Raw genomic sequence first — 16930 nt, 5'->3', positions numbered from 1 at the left:
GTTCTCACTCATAGGTGGGAATTGAACAATGAGAACACTTGGACACAGGGTGGGGAACATCACACACTGGTTCCTGTCATGGGGCTTGGGGCGGGGGGAGGGAGAGCATTAGGAGGAATACCTAATATAAATGACCGAGTTAATCGGTGCAGCACACCAACATGGCACATGTATACATATGTAACAAATCTGCACATTGTGCACATGCACCTTAGAACTTAAAGTATAATAATAATAATTTTTTAAAAAGAAATATAGCCTCTCAGACATCACCACAGACCTACTGAATTAGAATGTTAATTTTAACAAGATTCCAGTTGACTTCTATGCACGCTGAAGTTTGAGAACCACTGGTTTAGTTTAGGACACATGAAAGAAAGCCCTACTTCAGCCAAGAGTAATTACAAATATGGACTGTGCTACTCACCAAGTGATAGGGTGAAATTAAACTTCAAAAAAATTGAGAGCAGGCAAAAGGTAAACTAAATACAAACAAAGCATATCCTTTAAAGCAGTGATTTTTGAACATCAGTGTCCATCAGTATTACTTGAAGTACTTGCAGACTCTCTGGCTGGACCCTGACTGAGACTCTGATTGAGGAGATGTGGGACAGAGCCTTTCAAATAGGCACTTACAGGCGATGCTAATTGCTATAGATTGAACTGTGTCCTCGTAAAATTCATATGTTGATACCCTAACCACCAATGTGACTGTATTTGGAGTGAAGCCTTTAGGAGGTAATTAATATTAAACAAAGTCAGAAAAGTGGGGCCCTAATGCCATAGAATTGGTGGCCTTGCAAGAGGAAAAGAGAATATGCTCTCTTTCTCTACTCTTCCCTCCCTCCATCTCTCCCTGTCTCTTTCCATTCATCTCTCCATCCCCTTGCCTTCACTTTTCCCCACTCTTCCTCTTCTCCTTTCCCTCTCCCCATCTTTTTCCCAGTCCCACCCTCTCTCTTCCACTCTTCCTCTCTTCCTTCCCTCTCCTCCCTCTTTCTCCTCTTATCGTCTCCCTCGCTTCTACTTCCCACTCCTCTTCTCTCACTCCCTCTTTTCATTTCCCCCTCCCTCTCCATTATCCATGCTCTACGTGCACTCAGAGGAAAGGCCGTATCAGGACAAAGTGACTATCTGCAAGCCAGGAAGAGGTCCCTCAGCATAAACAGACTATGCCAGCACCCTGATCTTACTTCCCAGCCTCTAGAACTGTAAGCAAGTACATTTCTGTTGTTTAAGCTACCCAGCCCATGGTATTTTTTCTAGCAGCCCAAGCTGACTAACACAGTGAGGCAGGTGGTCCCCTAACCTCACTTTTTCCTGGACAGACCTCCCTATATCCTGGGCCTCCTAACAAATATGGATTACTTCTAGTACTACTATTTTCTACGCCAGGACCTCTGAAGATTTCAAAGATTTCAGTGGCAAAGCCCAGGAAAAGTGTATCATCATATTCTCAAATAAAAGGGGCAGGAAAGCATGAGGGATAAGTTGTTATTGTCAAAATGGGGTGGCCCAAGCAGCCTGGGCAGGCAATTGTGATGTTGAAGGCAAAGATGGAGAAGGAGAGTCTAGGCTGGTTCATCTTCCTTCCCCCAAGTGCAGTTGTCAGGTGGCTGGCATTTTGTCTCATTTTCCACTCTAGACTTCAGTCCTAACATAACCTCCAATCTTCACCTCTAAACATGATTACCATGGTGGCTGAAGTCACAGCTGAGACCAGCATAGGTAATTTTGTTGTAGTTTTTTAATGGGTTTCCTACCTTTTTTCAATCTCAATTCAAGTGCAAACATTCCAAGTACAAACTCTGGGTCCCTACCACAACTTCCAGTCAAGCTGCTCCATCCTAGTACTCCTCAACTCTCTCTTGCACTCCAGCCATGATATCTCCCCATATTTTCTATCCCTATAGCAAAAGGAGAGGTCACATCTGTTGGAATTGGAGCAAATGGATCAGAGAAGGCTGGGACTCGAGGGATAAGCAAGATTTCCATAGTCAGAGATAGAGGGAAGGTAATTCCCAGTAAGAGCAAAGACATACTGTAAAATATTATCTTTCAAACTTTATTACACCTCAGTGTCACATGGAAAGCCAGTTATAATGAAGATTTGGGGGAGCCATTCTAATTCAGTAGGTCTGAGGCCCAGGAATCTGCATTTTAACCACCATTTTTAGCTGACTCAGGTGGAGGCAATCAAAATATCACACTTTGACAACCACTATTTGGATCCACTGGTTCAGTAGCACAATCCTTCACACAGATATGGCATTATATATCTGAGTTCTAGTCTAAATGGGAGAAGTGAGCTCTTTCCTTGCAATGGACAAGGACAAGGGGGAATAAACAGTCCTCTAAAATATTTTCAAATAAAGGATGAAATTTGCTACAGGAGAGGACTGACATTGGAGTCTCAGGGACTGTAACCACGCATTTCAGATTTCCAACTTCTTCTCTAACATCTAAAAGCAGAATATGCTATTAGTTTCCCGCCAGTGACCTGTTATTTTGCTCCCTCTACAATAGTTTTTAAGTTGCTTTTCCTATCTGAGTCCTTGTTTTGCTTCAGGTCAGAAAACCTCCACATCATCACCAGATGTTTCTTAAATTAAAGGAAAAAAAAAGTCTCATCAGACTTCTTCCTTGCTTAAGAATTTTATGATAATTGTTCTCTAACTTCTGTGTATACTATTTAAAGAGCTTATTTTTAAAGTGCAGATTCTTGGGCCTGACATCTGTCCCCTCCCCCCCACACACATTTTAATATTTTAATTCTGAAGATTAAGGGTATGGCCCAGGAATATGCATTGTAACAAGCTCCCCAAGTAATTCTGATGCAAACTCTGGATAGACCAATGCTCATAAATTCATGTAGGATCTATCCCAGGAACCATTTGCACTGCTCACTGGGGCCTTTAAGAGATACCGTTCAACTCTTAGGACTGTCAAGCTCTGCAGTGGATGCATGGGAGAAATGTTTGGGGCCTGAGAATCTTCCTGAGTTTGGGAAATCCCACAGGCTTCGAGGTTCCCAACCAGAGGAGGAATATGATAAAAATGCAAAGTGATTATTTGAACAACTACATACAAGCACAACCGTAGAGGAGATTGGATTAGAGACTGAGAAGAACTAAGCCAAAGGTTGAGAAGCTACACAAATAAACTCAATGAGTCTCCTAATAAAGTACCTTCATTTTGTTTTTTGTGTATTTCTTTTTTGGTTGTTTGGTTTTGGCCTTGAAAAACTTTAGTGAAAATGGAATCCTGGAAAAATATGGCAAAAGAGAAAAAACAAAAGACAAAAAAACAAAAGCCTTCCTCAGAAAAGGAATGAAGGGCTCTTAGGAATTAACTGCTTTGTACAAATCTAGGCTCAGTGAATGCAACCTTGCTCCATTTTCCTGCTGCACTTTTAAGTCAGAAGAGAAAAAGTGTTAGAATAGAAAAGCAAAAGGAAACGACAAGCAAGACGCAAAGCAGAAAAATCCATTCAGTGCCTAAGGGATTGGCACAGGGGTGGGGTGGGGGGAGGGTTGTGGGGAGAAACAGATGAGAATTTAGAGCAGGATTTTTTTTTAATTGAGTAAGGAAATAATTCCACAGCACTAAGAGCCACATCACACTAGAGACTGAGCAGAGCAGCCCGGACCAATAACGCATGCCATATGGTGAGTTAGAAGCCAAGTGTGCCTGGCGCCCTCAGCTCAGAGAAAAGTCTACCTTTCGGAAGCTGATAATTTTGCAGACCACCTGGGGTTCTTTCACTGTGACATCCCCGGGGACGTGAGACTGCATTGTTTCCCCCAGCAAAAACTGGTAGATGTGTCAAGCATAGGAGGATTTTTCAAACTACATGTTTCAGTGCAGCCAACAATGAGGCAGTCAGTGTGCTTAAAAGGAAGAGTTTGTACTGATTTCAGTCATTGGGCCAGTAAAACTACTTTATTAGAAATTATCATTAATAACACCTAATTTCAGGGATTTTCATGATGGCCCTGCTGATATCCCACATCGCTATCTTGGATTTTTTACTACTGTACTTCAATAGATGAGGTGTAGAACCTGCTCTGGACTTACTCTTGCATTTTCATGTGGGCACACATGCTTCCCCCACACACACTGAGCCCCCATTGTAAAACTCCCCTGTCCTTTGTGCCATTAATTCAGGCACATGGATGAGTGACTGCTAATCCAATAACCACATCCAGCCTACTGTATTAATGAAAACTAATATGCTAACGATCATATAAAAATGTGTCAGGTTGGTAGCATAAGGGTTAGGAGTCAAATACAGCTGGTTTCTAATGCTGGCTCTATCAGCTGTTAGCTGCCTGACCTTGAGATAGTCATTAAATCACTGTGTGCCTCCATTTGATTTCATCTGCAAACCAGATGTTTTGTCAGGGGATTTGCCAGTATTCGATGAGATCATGTATGTCTAGCGTTCAGCACAGAGCCTATCTTATAACGAATGTCCAGATGTTTTTAGCCATTTTGATGTTGCTACTGATACTACTCCCCTCCAGAACTGTTCAGATTTCAATAGGGAAGTTCTAGAGACACGTTAGCAACAGTCATCCTGAGTATTTATGAAGGAGTAGGAAGGGGACTTGAGCTGGGGCCTTATTAATTCCAGCACAACTGGGGCAGAACTCATCAGATTTCTTGAATCGTTCCTCACTGATGGCTTGGACCATGCCTCTTAGTGTTTCCATTTCTGGTCCACAAAATGAGACTGTACTGAGGCCAAATTGTCTCCTCCACATGAAAGGAAACAAAGGGGGCCTAAAGAAAAAACGAGGTGGGACTGCTGTGGTCCTTTGTATTACTCAGCGTGCTATTTTTGGCACTCTGTCCTCACAGTATGTCTCTGTTTTTCATTCCTTGCCAGAACCAAATTCCAATTAGGAGTTCATCAACAGTAGGAATTCTGCTGCAGAGAATAAAATAATTGTGACATGTTTGTTTTAAAGCTGATTTTTAGTTAATAAACCATCTGTTGGGGATAACTGGTGCCTTACAAAAAATTCTTTTATAAATAAATCAGAAAGTTGACAGGTCCAAAAGCAATATCTATATATAGACAATACTAATGATAGAGAGTATATATATATATATATACACACACACACACACATACACATTTCAGACTACATGTACAGCAGCTGATTAGGTATCTAATTAAACTTCTACTTGGGGCAGTCAGGAAATGTCCTAAACCTCATTTATCAATGAGATAAACTGGAAAAGACTAGTGCAATAGAAGGTATCACATGTGCAATATGAATACAAAAGCAAACTATAACCACACAGGGACAAAAATTCAATAGGGACTCCAAAGGACTCTATCTTCTAGAGTGAAGAAATTATACCCTTAAGATCAATGGCCTTTTCAAGCAAAAGGAAAAAAATAATTTAATACATTGAAACAGAGAGTAGAATGTTAGTTACCAGGGGCAGGAGGTTGGGGAGATACAGGTCAAAAGGTACAAAGTCTAGGAATCTAATGTACACCATGAGGACTATAGTTAATAATATTGTATTGTATAGTGAAAATTTCCTGAGGGTGGATTTTAGGTACTTTTACCACCCCCCACAACACACACGCACCCCTACCCCTTCCTACACACACAAGCTAACTATATGAGACGAGATATGTTAATTTTCTTGACTGTAGTAATTGTTTTACTATGTACAGTAGTGCATCACTTAACAATGGGGATTTCATCATTGTGAAAACATCATGGAGTGTACTTACACAAACCTAGGTATAGCCTAAGACACACTTAGGCTATATGGGATAGCCTATTGCTCCAAGGCTACAAACCTGTACAGCATGTTGCTGTACTGAAAACTGTAGACAATTGTAACACAATGGTAAGTATTTATGTGTCTAAACATATCTATACATAGAAAAGGAACAGTGAAAATACAGTATTATAATCTTTGGGACCATCACTGTATATGTGGTCTGATGTTTGGTTGACTAAAACATCATTATGTGGTGGGTGACTGTATATGTATATCAAAATATCATGTTATACACCTTAAATATATACAATAAAAATGTTTAAAACTCAAGATGTTACAAGGTAGAGCACAGAAAAAATATCTAAGCAGTGTATTAACAACTCTTGGTGAGTATTCCCTGAAGCTTCCATTTATCCAGCCACCCCCATTCTAATCTTGGTTTAAGTTAAATTAATCTGATCATTAAATAACATTAATGAGAGAAGAGAATGATCCAGACACATTTATTTTTACCATAGCCAGGACTCATTGCCCCTACAGCCATGGCATCTAGGATCCTGGGGTAATAAATGCAAATGGAATCAGAGAATGGAGACTGACCAACCAGAATCTATATAAGTAATATGGACACATAACAAATTCCTCATCATAAATATCAACATCCACACTTCAAGACTGTTTCAGGGAGAGAGGCATTCACGAAGCTTTTATAGGCCCCACCTCTCCGGTCCCCTTCTTCTAAATCTGTCCCCCTCCTAGATACAACAGGCATATAACCAAGCAGGGGGTGGTAATGGAAAGATAATAAGAAACGATATAAATTAGCTTGAGGCTATATCCTTCCATTTATGCCCATGGTAGTCTTTGATTATATATATATATTTTTTTCTTTCTTTCTTTTTTTTTTTTTGAGACAGTCTTGCTCTGTTGCCAGGCTGGAGTGCAGTGGCGCGATCTTGGCTCACTGCAAACTCCAACTCCCTGGTTCAAGGGATTCTCCTGCCTTAGCCTCCCGAGTAAGTAGGACTACAGACACGCACCACCAGGCCCAGCTAACTTTTGTATTTTTAGTAGAGACAGGGTTTCGCCACGTTGGCCAGGCTGGTCTCCAACTCCTGACTTCAGGTGATCCACCCACCTCTGCCTCCCAAAGTGCCAGGATTACAGGCGTGAGCCACCACACCCAGTTGATACTATATTTTTTACTGTCTTATCTCATTTGTTGATTTTCAAACCAGGCCATGACAGCACTCCTTGATAATCATGCCAAACTTCAAAAATTTTGAATTCTTGATTTTTATGTACCAGGCTGGAGAAACATACATTTTCCTCTTTTCCTACCTTTATTCTTGTTTACAGGGGGTCTATAATGGGGTCCAAGCCATGAGTGTGTGACAGGTATTTCAGCTCAATTAGATGGGAAGGAAGAAAGAAACAAAGGAAAGTCATAGGTAGGTGGTCACTCAAAATCTTTAAGACTTTCTGACAATTAGGATCCTGACTGAGAATGGGGCTGGGAGCAAAGTTTAAAATGTTTCTGTACCCCCTTCCTAGTTCACTGTTAATTCTATATTAATGTTTGACTTTTCTATGATTAATACTGTGATTAGTAATCATAACAATAGCATTATTAATATTCATTATTGGGATAATAATGTAGTGGTGGACTTTGGAGAGATCTCATCTAGGTTTTGGCTTTATAATTTATCAGTAACAGGAATGGTAGATATTCTAGGAAAAGGAATACAGTACACTGCTGTGAGTTTTCTGTTGTCCATCAAATAGGCCCCAGTGTGGTACCTAACCAAAACAAAGTGACACTCTCAATTCCATGTAACTCATCAGGCATCTTGTGGGCCTTACCATGCCACCCAGCCTCAAAAGCAAATGCCAACTGAAAATCCTGTCATGTTTTCTCAAAGTGACTGAGCCAATGTTTTTCTGTCCAATTTAAGAGCACACAATGTCAGCAGACAGGTCCACATTGCACCTCTGTCACTACATTTTAGACTCTCTAAGTTCCTATAAGCTCTGTGGATGCTCAGATCATGCTGTGACCTGGCTGAGGGTTATTCCATTTGCCACAATTCTCCCATTAAGGTTTTCTCTGCCAGGCTTTCAACATGCAGACATTAACAAAAAGCAAGATCCAACTGCAGCTGTATCACCTATTGTCCCTTGACAATTGGAAACTAACACACAGTTGGAAGAGGTTTAATCGCTAGCTATGGCAACCCTGTGTGTGCCCCCGATTACCATGACCCTCAATTACTCAGAGGCCCAGCTCCCCAGGAATGGAAAGCACAATAAGGCAGGTCCCCTTAGTGCCTTTCCCTGTGATGTGATCTCTGTGGCCCTATGATCACAGATGAATCCAGGAACTGTTTTCTTGCCAAGGCCCAAAAAGAGACGGAGGGATCCATCAGGAACCTAAGAGCTATTAATCTCAGGGCATTCGTTTCAACCTGAAGAATGCCCCTTCACTGGTTCCTGTTATTAATGTATAGAGCTGATTCAAAACACTGTGCTTCCATGCCAAGATTTCACTTTGGGATTTCTTTATCTTTTCTAGCTTTCTCTGTGCCTTACATCAGATGGTGTGTTATGGGAGAGGGAGGAAGCAAGGAGCCAGAGAAGGGAATAATAGGGAAAGAAAAAAAGAAAGAAGAATCTATGGTTTTTGTAATGAAAGCCTGCCTTATGTCAAATAGGGAGCTCTCTCTAGCCTGCAACAAAATCTGAAATTTCAAACAGCACTTATACTTTTGACATTATTTCAATCCAACAGAGATATATAGGACATCTACTTAAAGTGAGGCACCATGCTAGACTACGTAGGAGATGTGGTCCCCAGGCTTTAAGAAGATTTAGTATACAGGGGAAATGAGAAGGACAAAACTAACTGGGAAAGACTAGGAAATGCAATGGGTACTCTAGTAGAAGCACAAGGAAACAAAAGATATGAGAGCATAGACATTTCTTGGGAGAACCCAGGGAGTCTCCTCTAGGATTTCAGAGTATTGCCAGTGGCAGGATGCTAAGAAGCATGAGATAAAGCACCAGTACCATTTCTTGAGCTCCTTCTCCAAACTGTAAGACTTTAAAACATGTCAAATGTGGTTTCCAGCCTAGCTTAACACATGGAGTCAGCACTCATCTCTGTCCCATCATTTGAGGAGCAAAGAACACCTCTTCACTTCAAAGTCCATCCCTGACCAGGAAATTTTATAAACTGAGATAGCCTACCTAGACATGTCTCTTTCTGGTGCTTTTTTCTAGCTCCCACTTTTCCTCCAGAGGAGATAGACAGATGAAAGTCACATAAAGTACAATGCCAGAAAGGCCCTGGAGAAACCTGAGGGTGCCAGGTACCCAGGTGGAGCTGAGACGGAGACACGGGGGAATAATAAAGGATGGATAATACCACTTGGGCCAAACTCTGCCAAATAGCCTCTGCAGGGAGCTGGTTAAAAGAAAGCTTCTGGAGTCAGGCAGCCTTAGCTTTGACTCTTGACTCTGTCACTTAATCTTAGATAATTTACTTTACCTTTTTGGATATTAATTTCCTCACCTATGCAACAAAGATAATGATGCCTACTTCATAGGGATGTCCCGGTGTTTAAATGAGATGTTGGTATAATGCTGGGAGATCATGAGTGCTCAATAAGCAGTTCACAATTTGGTTTACAGCTAACCCAGACAGTGAAGACATATACTAATGAGTAAATGATACTTATCCACTGTGTAATAGTTAGGATTCCACAATAGTGGGGAGCAGTGTAAAGGGGGAAAATACAAGTTTGTCTATCAGAATACAGAAATAGATTTTTTTAAAAACATTTCCAAAGGAGAATTTTAGCAGAAGGCTGGGCTCATGGGGCAGAGAAACCTGAAAAGAAGTAGTTGGAATGTCTGACAGGAGGAGGCCTCCTAGGAGTGGTCAAAGATGGGTGATAGAGAGACGAGTGAGGTACCCTTTTCCCCTGAGTATTTGTCAGAGATGAGGACTGAGGATGAAACTTTCAGGAATGGGAGTTGTACAATGAACACAAATCAAAAGGAGATTATTTTGTACACATGTATGGGAGGAAGGGACTCTGAGGTTGCAGGGGGTGAGGCCTGCTGTTATAGGCTCTAATGATCATTTCACAGCTTGCAGACAGATGGAAAAAGCAGAATGGAAAAGTTGGGAAGGCTGGGGAGGGTGAGGGGGTAGGACTCTATATTTCTCCTTACCCCCTTCTCTTTTTGTAATACTATTTCTTGGTTAGTCAGGGTCATAGTATTAATGTCTTTCTATAGAAGTTACACAAAACTTCATACCTTTGACTTTCCAAATGAGATGACTCAGGTGGCAGACTCTAGGTGTGGTTACCATAAAATTCAAAACAAAAAGATGCAACTAGCTTCAGGCAAGAGAGTTGCTATGGTCTGAATGTTTATATTCCCCCAAAATTAACATGTTGAATTTCCAACCCCCAAGGAAATGTTATTAGGATGTGGAACCTTTGAGAGGTGATTAGGCCCCAGAGAGATCCCTCACCCCTTCTGCCATGCAAAGACACAGTGAGAAGATGGCTATCTATGAACCAGGAAGTGGGCCCTCAGCAGGCACTGAATCTGCCATCACTTTGATCTTAGACTTCCTAGCCTCCAGAGCTATGAGACATAAGTTTCTATTGTTTATAAGCAAAAATTTTATATTTTGTTATAGCAGCCAGAATGGACTGAAACAATAATCTTTTAAAGCAAACAAAGCTCCACATGAGTGAGTACAGAAAATGAGAAGAACTGGAACAGTTAGGAAGATTAGAGCAATGCCTCTGGGGTAGCGACTGAGTTTGCAGGCTCTGTGGGCAATTCCATGGCTGATGAGCTGTAGCTTCTCTGCTACCAAGTCTCTCACTCCTCTGTTAACTTCCTTCTTTTTCCTCCTTGGAGTTATATGTCTTGGTTAGACAGCACTGCTGTGTTAGATCATAAAGCTTCATGCCTCACACCTCCCAACCAGATGACCTTTTGTGATAGACACTGACAGGAAAGCCTAAGTCAAAGCTGTGCCTAGGGGTAGCTCTGCTAACATCTAGCCAAGAATGCAGCAAAAGGGTGGCGCTGGACCAGGTGCTTTGGGGAAAATGGATTCCAATCTAAAGGAGGGAAGCAGGACTGAAATTTCTGACAAGGTATAATGCCTGTGGATGAAACCTGAATTTGCTAGCTCTGGAGAGGATCTTTGGTCTCAGAAGGAGAGAATCTAGGGAATACAGGCTTCACTTCAGTTATAGAAACACCTATCTGTTTTCCAAGGGAGCAGAATAGAAGAATGTGCTCTGCTACCTGGCTTCTCTTTTTTTTGTGCTTATCACTTTATGTTCATAGCGTCTCTCATAGTTGAAGGCTGAGCTTTATAGTACATATAGAATACAAGCCCACAGCTATTTCAATTGTTAGATTATTCTCTGTCAGTGCATGTTACAATGATTCCATGTCTTTTTGCTAAACTATTTTGAAATATTGTTTCATCAAGTTAAAATACTAAACATTTATTGTGCTGTAGCATGATTTTTACTTGTTTTCTGGCTCTTGTGGGATATTTAAATGATCACATGTGATGTGACAAGGAAGATACCATGGTCCAATTACCCAGAAAGTAGTAGAAAAGAGACAGACAGCAAGACAAAAAGAAGCAGAAATAGCAGGGACACATTGTGGTTGGAGGTTTGAAAGGGAAAGAGAAGAGATTTATTTAGGGTGATAAGCTTTAGCAGATCCATGGACCGAGTTCCCTAAGCCAGCAGGGTCAGTTTAGAACTGATCTGCAAGACAATGTTTGAATGCATTCTATATTTGTTTTTGCTCCCCACCAGCATACTATATTTTGATGATTGGTCTTTTGGCACAAGACTAGAAAATGCATAACTGTGAGGGAAGAAAGCATTGCACATATTAAACAGTGGTTGGTGCAACACACATTTAGTGTATCTCACAGTGATCTGCATTTGCTCAATTTCAACCCACTGGACTGCTAGATAATGGGAATTGGAGCCTGAATGTCTAGGCTGGGGTAGAATAGACCTCCTGGAATTTTTTTCTAGTATCTATTTATCAAGCTCCCTAACTGATGTAAAAATCCATACAGCAGAGACAGCATCAACATTTTATTTTTCTTCCAAAGGAAAATACTTTTTTATTTCAGGTAGCTCATCCTCTCTAGGCTGTAGACTGAATACATTCTTTTTAAGTCTAAGCATTAATTAGACAGATAAAGAAATGTATCTCCCTTTGTTCAGAAGGAGAATTCTATTGAGCCTTTGACAATGAAGCTGCTTAAGGGACAGCCTGAGTTGCTGTTTCTGCACAGAGCTTCTGTAGAAGGAAGATAAAGAGGCTCACTAGTGGAGGACTCTGTCTTTGTGCCATCTTCTTGCTGCTTCCTCTGGACTCCAGTGGGAAATAGAGCCCTAAAAAGTAAATAAAAGGTCCATGAAGGCCAAAATGAATCCTGTGACTTAAAGCCACAAACCAGAATGCACCACCGGGGAACCTAATGACCTCAGCAAGTGTTTGAGTGGTTGTTCCCATCTTAGGCCCTGCTACTTCCCACTAGCATCAGATGACAGATTATGGTGAGCTCACAAGAAGGCCCCTAAGGAACCCAGCCAACATGGGTTTCTTACAGGTATAGAAGGCTCCTTGAGGCCACACTACCAGTTTACCAGGTGCCTAGGAGGGGGAGGTCCATTTTGCACATCCACAGACCGCTTGCTTTAAAAACTGTCTTATGTAACAGGAGAGAAGCCATAAACACCAGCACTCTCAAGGTCACCTCCACTAGGTACTGAATGCAGGGCTTGGGGAACACTGTATAACTCCTGAAAAGGTGCCAAGTGCCAACCCTAGGCAGCTCTCTGGCTGCAATTTTGTGTCCCTACTTTGAACAGATTATCCAGCTGAACCACTCTACTACAGTCCTTGCTGCCCTTAGGCCACTGTCATACATCTCACTGGATTCCACCAGTCAAAACCTTGGCTTTTTACTTTTCCTTTTTTTTTGCTTTTGGACTTAAAAGCTTTTAATTGCAGTAAAATATACATACAAGAAAATGCACATATCACAAGCATCCAGCACAGTAAATTTTCACGAATATGTCCATGTAACCAATTCCCAGGCCAAAAAATAAAACACTGCTAGCACCACAAAACCTCTCCAGCTTTTTTCCAGTCACCATCACCCAAGGGTAACAACTACACTGACTTCTAGCATAAGTTCATTTTTATATTCTTTTTTAACTTTTAAATTTTTAGGTTTTTAAAATTTGTAATTGCCATAACAATTATGCATATTTATGGGATACAATGTGATGTTTTGATCTACGTATACATTACAAAAAGATTCAATCAACCTAATGAACAGATCTATCACCTCATCAATGTATCATTTTGTGGCTAAGAACGGTGGCTCACGCCTGTAATCCCAGCACTTTGGGAGGCCAAGGTGGGTGCATCTCCTGAGTCCAGGAGTTCAGGACCAGCCTGGGCAACATGACGAAACCCTGTCTCTACCAAAACTATAAAAAAAAAAAAATTAGCTGGGCATGGTGGCACACCTGTAATCTCAGCTACTTGGGAGGCTGGGGAATAAGAATCACTTGAGCCCAGGAGGTGGAGGTTGTAGTGAGCCAAGATCATGCCACTGCACTCCAACTTGGGTAATAGACTGAGACTCCACCTCAAAAACAAACAAACAAACAAAAAAACGAATTTATCATTTTGTTGTAAGAATGTCATAAATCTATTTTAGATATTTTAAAACATACATTATTAGTGTCATATTTTAACTTTTTAATAGCTTTAAGGGTACTAGTAGTTTCTGGTTACATGGGTAAACTGTATAGTGGTGAAGTCTAGGCTTTTGGTGCACCTGTCACCAGAGTAGTATATATTGTACCCAATAGGTAGTTTTTCACCCCTCATCCCCCTCCACCCCTACCCCCTTCTGAGTCTCCAATTTCCATTATACCACTCTGTGTGCCTTCATGTACCCACAGCTTAGTTCTCACTTTTAAGTGAGGATATATAATATTTGGTTTTTGATTTCTGAGTTACTTCACTTAGAATAGTGGCCTCCAGTTCCATCCAAGTTGCTGCAAAAGGCATTATTTCATTCTTTTTATGGCTGAGTAGTATTCCATGGTGTATATGCAATATATATAATATTTTCTTTATCCACTCATCAGTTGATGAGCACTTAGGGTGATTCCATATCCTTGCAATTGTGAATTTTGCTGCAATAAACATAGGTGTGCAGGTGTCTTTTGATATAATGACTTATTTTCCTTTGGGTAGATACTCAGTAATGGGATTCCTGCATTGAATGGTAGATCAACCTTTAGTTCTTTAAGGAATCTCCACACTGTTTTCCATAGAGGTGGTACTAATTTACACTGCCACCAGCAGTGTAAGAGCATTCTCTTTTCACCGCATCCACACCAACATCTATTGTTGTTTGACTTTTTAATAATGACCATTCTGACTGGGTTAAGCTGGTATTTCATTGTTTTTTAATGTGCATTTCTCTGATGATTAGCGATGTTGAACATTTTTTCATATATCTGTTGGCCATTTGTATATCTTCTTTTGAAAAATGTCTATGCATGTCCTTTGCCCACTTTTTAATGGGATTAGTTGATTTTTTTCTTGCTGATTTGAGTTCCTTGTAGATTCTGCATATTAGTCTTTTTTCAAGTGCATAATTTAAAAGTATTTTCTCCCATTCTGTGTGTTCTCTGTTAATTCTGATAATGATTTCTTTTGCTGTGCAGAAGCCTTTTAGTTTAATTAGGCCCCATCTATTTATCTTTATTTTTGCTGCATTTGTTTGTTTTTGTCTTAGTCATAAATGCTTTGCCAAGGTCAATATTCAGAAGAGTTTTTCCCAGGTATTCTTCTAGATTTTTTATGGTTTCAGGTATTATATTTAAGTCTTTGATCCATCTTGAGTTGATTATTGTATAAGGTGCGAGATGGGGATCTAGTTTCATTCTCCTACATGTGGCTTGAGAGTTTTCTCAGTACCATTTATTGAATAGGGTGTCCTTTCCCCAATTTATGTTTTTGTATGCTTTATGAAAGATCGGTTGGTTGTAAGTATTTGGCTTAATTTCTGGGTTCTCTACTCTGATCCATTAGTCTATATGTCTACTTTTATACCAGTACAATGCTGATATAGCCTTGTAGCCCTCTAGTATAAATATAAATTGGATAATATGCTGCCTACAGATTTGCTCTTTTTGCTTAGGATTGCTTTGGTTATCTGGGCTCTTTTTTGGCTCCATATAAATGTTAGTATTTTTTTCTAATTTTATGAAAAATGATGATGGTATATTTATGGGAATTGCATTGAACCTATAGATTGCTTTGGGCAGTATGGTCATTTTCACTGTATACATTCTTCCAATCCATGAGCATGGGATGTGTTTCCATTTGTTTGTGTCATCTATGATTTCTTTCAGCAGTGTTTCGTAGCCTTCCTTGTAGAGATCTTTCACTTCTTTGGTTAAATATATTCTGAGGTATTTTTGTAGCTATTGTAAAAGGGACTGAGTTCTTGATTTGATTCTCAGCTTGGTCATTGTTGGTGTTTAGCATTGCTACCATTTTGTGTACATTGATTTTGTAACCTGAGACTTTACTGAGTTTATCAGATCTAGAAGTTTTCTGGAGGAGTTTGAGGGTTTTCTAGATATAAGATCATATCATCAGCAAACAGTTTGACTTCCTCTTTTCCAATTTGTATGTACTTTCTTTCTTTCTTTTGCCTGATTGCTCTGGCTAGGACTTCCAGTTCTACATTGACTAGAAGTGTTGAAAATGGGCATCCTTGTCTTGCTCTACTTCTCAGCGGGAATGCTTTCAACTTTTCCCTATTTAGTATGATGTTGGCTATGAGTCTGTCAGATACGGCTTTTATTATTTTGAAGTATGTTTCTTCTTTGCCTAGTTTGTTGAGCGTTCTTATCATAAAGAGATGCTGGATTTTATCAATGCTTTTACTGTGTCTATTAAGATGATCATATGGCTTTTGCATTTAATTATGTTTATATAATGAATCACATTTATTGACTTGTGTAAGTTGAACCATCCCCGTATCCCTAGAATGAAACCCATTTGATCATGGTGAATTTTTTTTTTTTTGATGTTTTGTTGGGTTTGGTTTACCAGCAATACCTTCTTATTAACTGTGGTCATCATGCAATGTAATAGATCACTAAAGATTATTCCTACAATCTAATTGAAACTTTGTACGCTTTAATCAACATTTCCCCATTCCCCATTCCCTTACCATCCTCTCTCCATGCCTCTGGTAACCAGCTTTTTATTTGGTTTCTATGATATTAACTTTTTATTTTTTTAATTTGTCTTGTTATGGATATATAATAGCTATATATATTTATGGGATACATGTGATATTTTGAAAAAGTATACAATATATAATGATGAAATCTGGATAGTTGTGATATCCACCATTTCAAATATTTATGTTGAGAATATTTGAAATCCTCTCCTCTAGCTATTTTAAAATATAATACATTATTGTTAACTATATTTGCCCTATTGTGTCACCACATACTAGATCTTATTCCTTCTGTTTTTGTATCCATTAACCAACTCCTTTTTATGTCTCCCTCCTCACTACCATTCCCAACCTCTGATAAACATCATTCTATTCAGTAACTCCATGAAATCAATTTTTAGCTCCTACATGAATGAAAGTATGCGACATTTGTCTTTCTGTGCCTGGCTTATTTTATTTAACATAATGACCTCCAATTCCATCTATATTGTTTCAAATGACAGGGTTTCATTCTTTTTATGGTGGAATAATATTCTGTTGTGTATATATGCCACATTTACTTTATCCATTTATCTGTTGATGGACAACTGAATTGATTCCATATCATAGCTACTGTGAATAGTGCTGAAATAAATAAAAGTGCAGGTATCCCTTTGATACACTGATTTCCTTTCTTTGCATATATACGTAGTGGTAGGATTGCTGGATCATGTAGTTCCATTTTTAGGTTTTTGAGGAAGCTTCATGTTTTCCATAGCGGCTGCACTAATTTACATTCCCACTAACAGTGTAGGAGTGTCCCCCTTTCTCTGCATTCTTGACACA

At 39.8% G+C, this 16930-nt stretch overlaps 1 long non-coding RNA gene across 4 annotated transcripts in view; it reads right to left on the bottom strand.

Moving 5' to 3' along the window:
* Nucleotides 1-6868: 6868 nt before the first annotated feature.
* Nucleotides 6869-16930, bottom strand: part of LOC103880880 — a 120381-nt gene continuing 110319 nt past the window's right edge. For all 4 annotated transcript variants that reach the window (XR_004180670.1, XR_004180669.1, XR_004180671.1 and 1 more), the window contains one exon: nt 6869-12212. This is a non-coding gene — a long non-coding RNA (uncharacterized LOC103880880). The remainder of the gene's footprint in view (nt 12213-16930) is intronic.

The sequence above is a fragment of the Papio anubis genome, chromosome X (genome assembly GCF_008728515.1).
Source record: "Papio anubis isolate 15944 chromosome X, Panubis1.0, whole genome shotgun sequence".
Classification (NCBI taxonomy): Eukaryota; Metazoa; Chordata; class Mammalia; order Primates; family Cercopithecidae; genus Papio; species Papio anubis.
Note: the sequence above shows the minus strand (reverse complement) of the source record. Positions and strands in the feature narration are given on the sequence as shown.